The sequence below is a fragment of the Mus caroli genome, chromosome 17 (assembly GCF_900094665.2).
Source record: "Mus caroli chromosome 17, CAROLI_EIJ_v1.1, whole genome shotgun sequence".
NCBI classification, from domain to species: Eukaryota; Metazoa; Chordata; class Mammalia; order Rodentia; family Muridae; genus Mus; species Mus caroli.
The window spans coordinates 223,410-229,227 of record NC_034586.1 but is presented as its reverse complement, the minus strand read 5'-3'; the positions used below and the strand labels follow the sequence as shown (position 1 = coordinate 229,227).

Sequence of the window (5,818 nt, the reverse complement as noted above, 5' to 3'; positions counted from 1 at the left end):
GATTCTAACTTTATTATATCTTTATAGCAAAACAACTAAAACCATCTCCTTAAATTTTCTTCTTAAAATTATTTGAATCAAATTAGGAATTCTATCAAGTCATTAATTCATCTCAACAGCATTAATTCATGAAAGTTCACCTTCATGTTGATCTGCAGGAAATGTGCCCAATAGGGTGGGCTATCACGAAGGAAGTAATCACACTAGGCTATAGGCAGTGAGGGTCTTCTGGTGTCCACTCACACTGAGACAAATAAATGAGGAGTTTGGCAATGACAAACATGAGAAAGTACATCAGCAGCAAGAAACAAGCAAGAAACAATCCCGGGACAAAGTCTCTGGGGCTGTGCCTCACCAGAATGCACCCATTACAGCTAAGTAAGGTGGTAGGCTGTCTCTAGGGAGCTCACTTTCCCACTGCATCTATTCCCATGTGGCATTCATATCCCACAGTTGGTGGAAACCTTTGGGAAGGATTAAGAGGTGTGGCCTTAGAAGAGGTGTGGCCTTGGAAGAGGTGTGGCTTTGTTGGAGGAGATTGTCACTGGGGGTGGACTTTGGCATTTCAAAAGCCCACGCCATCCATCTCTCTCTCTCTCTCTCTCTCTCTCTCTCTCTCTCTCTCTCTCTCTCTCTCTCTCTTTCTCCCTCCCTCTCTCTCTCTTCCTCTCTCCCTCCCTTTCTCCCTTTTTTCCTCCCTTCAACTTGTGGGTATTTAGATCTCTCAGTTACTGCTCCTCCAGGACCAAGTCTATCTACTTCTGGTCATGATGGTCATGGACTGACACTCTGAAACTGTAAGCAAACCCCCAATTAAATGCTTTCTTTTATAAGTTGCCTTACTCGAGGTATCTCTTCACACTCAGAACAGTCACTTGGGCAGACAGTTTTAAAGAGAAAAAGCAGACAATGTAGTTGATAGCTAACTCTTCAAGTCTTGCAAATTATCTCCTTCCCACTTCAACCCCTGCTCCCTCAGCAGATTGGGCTATGCTTGGATGTTTCATAAGGCTTCTGTGCCATTTTACATGTTTCCTACATGGAACCGCCTACTAAAGACAGACAAACAACCCACTTGGGACAAATGAGCAGCTCTGAGAGAGATGAAGCTGACACTCAGGACTAGGAGCTGTCACTCTCCTCTCTTTCTTATCCCACACCACTTTATCTGGTACTTGCAAATGCATACTCATCCAGCAGTGGCCACAAAGAAATGCTAATCCCATGGAGAATTCCTCAAAAAGTCTGACCCAATTTATCATTTATGGAAAACAACAACAACAACAACAACTTGATGTGAAGTTTTGTTTTAATACATTTGGTTTGGTTTCTTTGAGTTGGGGTGTCATGTAGCCCAGGCTAGCCTCCAAGTCACTACTACAGCTGCAGATGGTCATGAACTCCTGATCCTCCTGCATCTGTATTCAAATTGCTAGGATTTACCTGGCTTTATCTTTTCCCCAAGACAGGGTCTCATAGCCTAGATTGGCCTCAAACTCATTATGTAGCCAAGGATGGCCTCAAATTCCTGATTTTCCTGCCTCTACCTTGCATATGCTGACATGACAGGCATGTATGGCCAGGGATAGAGCCCAGGGATCTGTTTAGGTGCTACAGATGAAGCTGCTAAGCACACCTTCTACCACCAAGTGATATCCCCAGCCAGAAAGTTCTATGTTGATTGAAAAGGAGCCCTACATGGATCCAAAACCTCTCTACTCTCTAAAAAATGACACCACCCAAGCTCACAGTTCCTAATGATCCCGGACAAGCAGTTGGTGGGACTTAGAGGCTGCGCTCCAGTCCTCCACACTTGGTGAACACACTGAGGATGAGCCAAGTTCACCCAATGGTGAGGGAAGCCATGCGGCAGAAATCCCTCTCCTCCTCACAATGAAAGGGAGGTTATAGCAGCAGGTATATAAAGAAGGATCCTGGAGGTACATGGGGGGGGGGGCAAGTATGGAGGCTCATTGTTAGCCTGAGGGCCTACCAGCCTGTGCTACATAAACATACAATTGAACAAGCAGATGGCTCAGGGTCAGAAAAACCTCAACGGTTTGCCTGAACTTGCTCCTGTCAAGGATTCCAGACTTTAGGGCAAGGACTATCGGGGCCACTTAAAAAGCATGAGCAATTTGGAACTGCTGAAAATAACTACTGCTCAAACTGTGTTTTTAATTTATTTGTACACACACACACACACACACACACACACACACACACACACACTATTTTCTGGGGCTTCTTCAGTTGTACATTCTTCTATTCAAAGTTTGGGTTCACGCGAGACTTCGCCCCAGCCGGTCCCCGACTCTCTTCACACCGGGCCCCGTGGCTTGCCACCGCCTTCTCGAGCCTGGCGCGCTCTGCCTCCGAGGGAGCGGGTGCGGGCTGACCGTGCGAGACCCCGCCGAGTGCCTCAGCCAGCGGCGAGCAGAAGCCGCCCGGGAGCTTGGCTGAGTGCGCCCTGTGCGCAGGCGCGGACCCCGCTCCCCCACCCCCCCCCCCGCCCCCCTCCCCCACCTTCCCCGGGCTGCGGCCGAGGCCAGAGCCACAGTATGGTTGACTATTATTGTGGAGTATGACTATGATGCTGTACATGATGATGAGTTAATTATCCGAGTTGGGGAAATCATCAGAAATGTGAAAAAAAAAAAAAAAAACTACAGGAAGAAGGATGGCTAGAAGGAGAACTAAATGGGAGACGAGGGATGTTCCCTGACAATTTTGTTAAGGAAGTTAAGCGAGAGACAGAACCCAAGGATGACAATTTGCCCATCAAACGGGAAAGGCAAGAAAATGTAGCAAGTCTTGTACAGCGAATCAGCACGTATGGACTTCCAGCCGGAGGAATTCAGCCACAACCACAAACCAAAGCTATTTTAAGAAGAAGACAAAAACGCATCAGTGTAAAGTTCTTTTTGACTACTCTCCACAAAATGAGGACGAACTGGAATTGATCGTGGGGAATGTCACTGACGTCATTGAAGAGGTAGAAGAAGGCTGGTGGAGTGGAACCCTGAACAATAAGCTAGGACTGTTTCCCTCAAACTTTGTGAAAGAATTAGAGTTCACAGAGGATGGTGAAACTCACAACGCTCAGGAGGAATCAGAAGTTCCTTTCACTGGCCCTACCTCACCGTTGCCATCTCTGGGGAATGGGAGTGAACCTGCTCCGGGATCAGTTGCACAGCCAAAGAAAATCCGAGGAATTGGATTTGGAGACATCATTAAAGAAGGCTCTGTGAAACTTAGGACAAGAACTTCCAGTAGTGAAACAGAGGAGAGGAAAAAACAAACAAACAAACAAACAAACAAAACAGAAAAGCCTTTAATCCTACAGTCACTGGGATCTAGAACTCAGAATGTGGAGGTAACAAAGCCAGACATTGATGGCAAGATTAAAGCTAAAGAATATTGTAGAACATTATTTCCTTATGCAGAAACCAATGAAGATGAACTTACATTTAGAGAAGGGGAGATTATCCATTTGATAAGTAAGGAGACTGGAGAAGCAGGCTGGTGGAAGGGTGAACTGAACGGTAAAGAAGGAGTGTTACTTCCAGATAACTTTGCTGTTCAGATAAGTAAACTAGATAAAGACCTTTTTTTTGTTTTGTTTTGTTTTGTTTTTTGTTTTTCGAGACAGGGTTTCTCTGTATAACCCTGGCTGTCCTGGAACTCACTCTGTAGACCAGGCTGGCCTTGAACTCAGAAATCCGCCTGCCTCTGCCTCCTGAGTGCTGGGATTAAAGGCGTGCAAAACCAAAGAAACCACCTCCTCCTGCAAAAGGGACCTTTTGCAGCTCCAAAGCCTGACCTGTTAGTCGCAGAGAAGAAAGCTTTTCCTCTAAAGGCTGAAGGAAAAGATGACAAATCACTGCTAGAACAGAAACCTTCTAAACCAGCTGCTCCTCAGGTCCACCCGAAAAGCCCACTCCACCCACCAAAGCCACTAACTTACTGAGGCTGCCTGGAACAGTGAACCCAAAGTGGCCAGAAAAGCCAGTCCCTCCTCCACCTCCAGCAGCCAAAATTAACGGAGAAGTTTCTACAATTTCTTCAAAGATTGATACTGAGCCGGTATCAAAACCAAAGCTAGATCCTGAACAACTGCCAGTTAGACCAAAATCAGTAGACCTTGATGCCTTTGTAGCCAGGAACTCAAAAGAAACACATGATATAATATTTGATGACATAGCTTCCTCAGAGAACTTGTTACATCTCACTGCTAATAGACCCAAGATGCCTGGAAGATGATTGCCTGGTCGCTTCAATGGTGGTGGACATCCTCCAACCCAAAGCCCAGAAAAAGCCTTGAAGCTACCAAAAGAAGATGATAGTGGCAACCTAAAGCCTTTGGAGTTTAAAAAGGATGCAAGCTATTCTTCAAAGCCATCTCTTTCAACACCTTCAAGTGCTTCTAAAGTAAATACAGCTGCTTTCCTAACTTCGTTATAACTCAAAGCTAAAGCAGAAGCAGATGATGGTGGAAAAAAATTCCATGGACGAACTTAGAGCCCAGATTATTGAATTATTGTGTATTGTAGATGCACTGAAAAAGGATCATGGGGAAAGAACTGGAAAAGCTACACAAAGAATTAGAAGAAGAGGGCTGGTGAGATGGCTCAGTGGGTAAGAGCACCCGACTGCTCTTCCGAAGGTCTGGAGTTCAAATCCCAGCAACCACATGGTGGCTCACAACCATCCGTAACAAGATCTGACTCCCTCTTCTGGAATGTCTGAAGACAGCTACAGTGTACTTACATATAATCAATAAATAAATCTTTAAAAAAAAAAAAGAATTAGAAGAAGAGAAGGCCATGCGAAGTAATCTAGAGTTGGAAATAGCAAAGCTGAAGAAAGCTGTTCTGTTGTCTTGAGGTGGTGTGGACCCAGTGTTCCTAAGGGTCCATGAACCTAACTGACCTGTTAAAGACAACAGATGTGGTGGTGTGATGAAGAAATAAGAGGACATAAACTGTGACATCTTCCGAAAAGTTGGAGGTGACAGGTTTTTTTTTATAAATTTTGTTTTGCCAATATGAAAAAAAAGAAGAGGTCTTATTTCTTACTGTGCTGGGATTGCAAACATTTCTATTGTTTGCTTAAATACTACTGAATCTGTATAAAAAGGAAAGAAAGTTCATAATAGTTTTTTATTGAAACTTGTATTATTTTTAAAGAGTTCTATACTATAACTATCATATCTTTACAAATAAGCTGTAAGATAAACTATTTGAGGACAGGTTAGCTTTATAGTAGAGTCACTGCTTTCCTGTACTGCATAGGGCATGACCTTGTATACATACACTACACCACACACACACACACACACATACACACACACACACACACATGCGCACACACACACACATGCACACACACACATGCACACACACACATACATACACATACACACACACATACATACACATACACACACACATACACACACACATGCACACACACACATACACACACACACACACATACATACACATACACACACACACACATACATACACACACACACACACACATGCACACACACGCACACTTTCCTTTTAGCTTCTGACCCAGGATTACATTGCTGTGCCTGTCTGTCTGCAGTGCTGTTTGTGCACTGGGTGATAAAATAGGAGTCCTAGTTACCAGGTTCCTCACCGTGCATATTTAATCATTAATGAAATAATAACAATAAATCCAACTTCTAGAGTGTTCTATAATGCTCACTATAGGATTCATTAAAGGAAGCTAGTTAAATTGTACTGGATTAATCTTGAGAAAATAGCAGCTTTGTTCTAAATTCATG

General features: G+C 44.1%; 1 pseudogene; it reads left to right on the top strand.

The window, feature by feature from the left end:
* The first annotated feature begins 281 nt into the window (after positions 1-281).
* LOC110283894 lies at positions 282-4,918 on the top strand (annotated as a pseudogene).
* Positions 4,919-5,818: the final 900 nt, after the last annotated feature.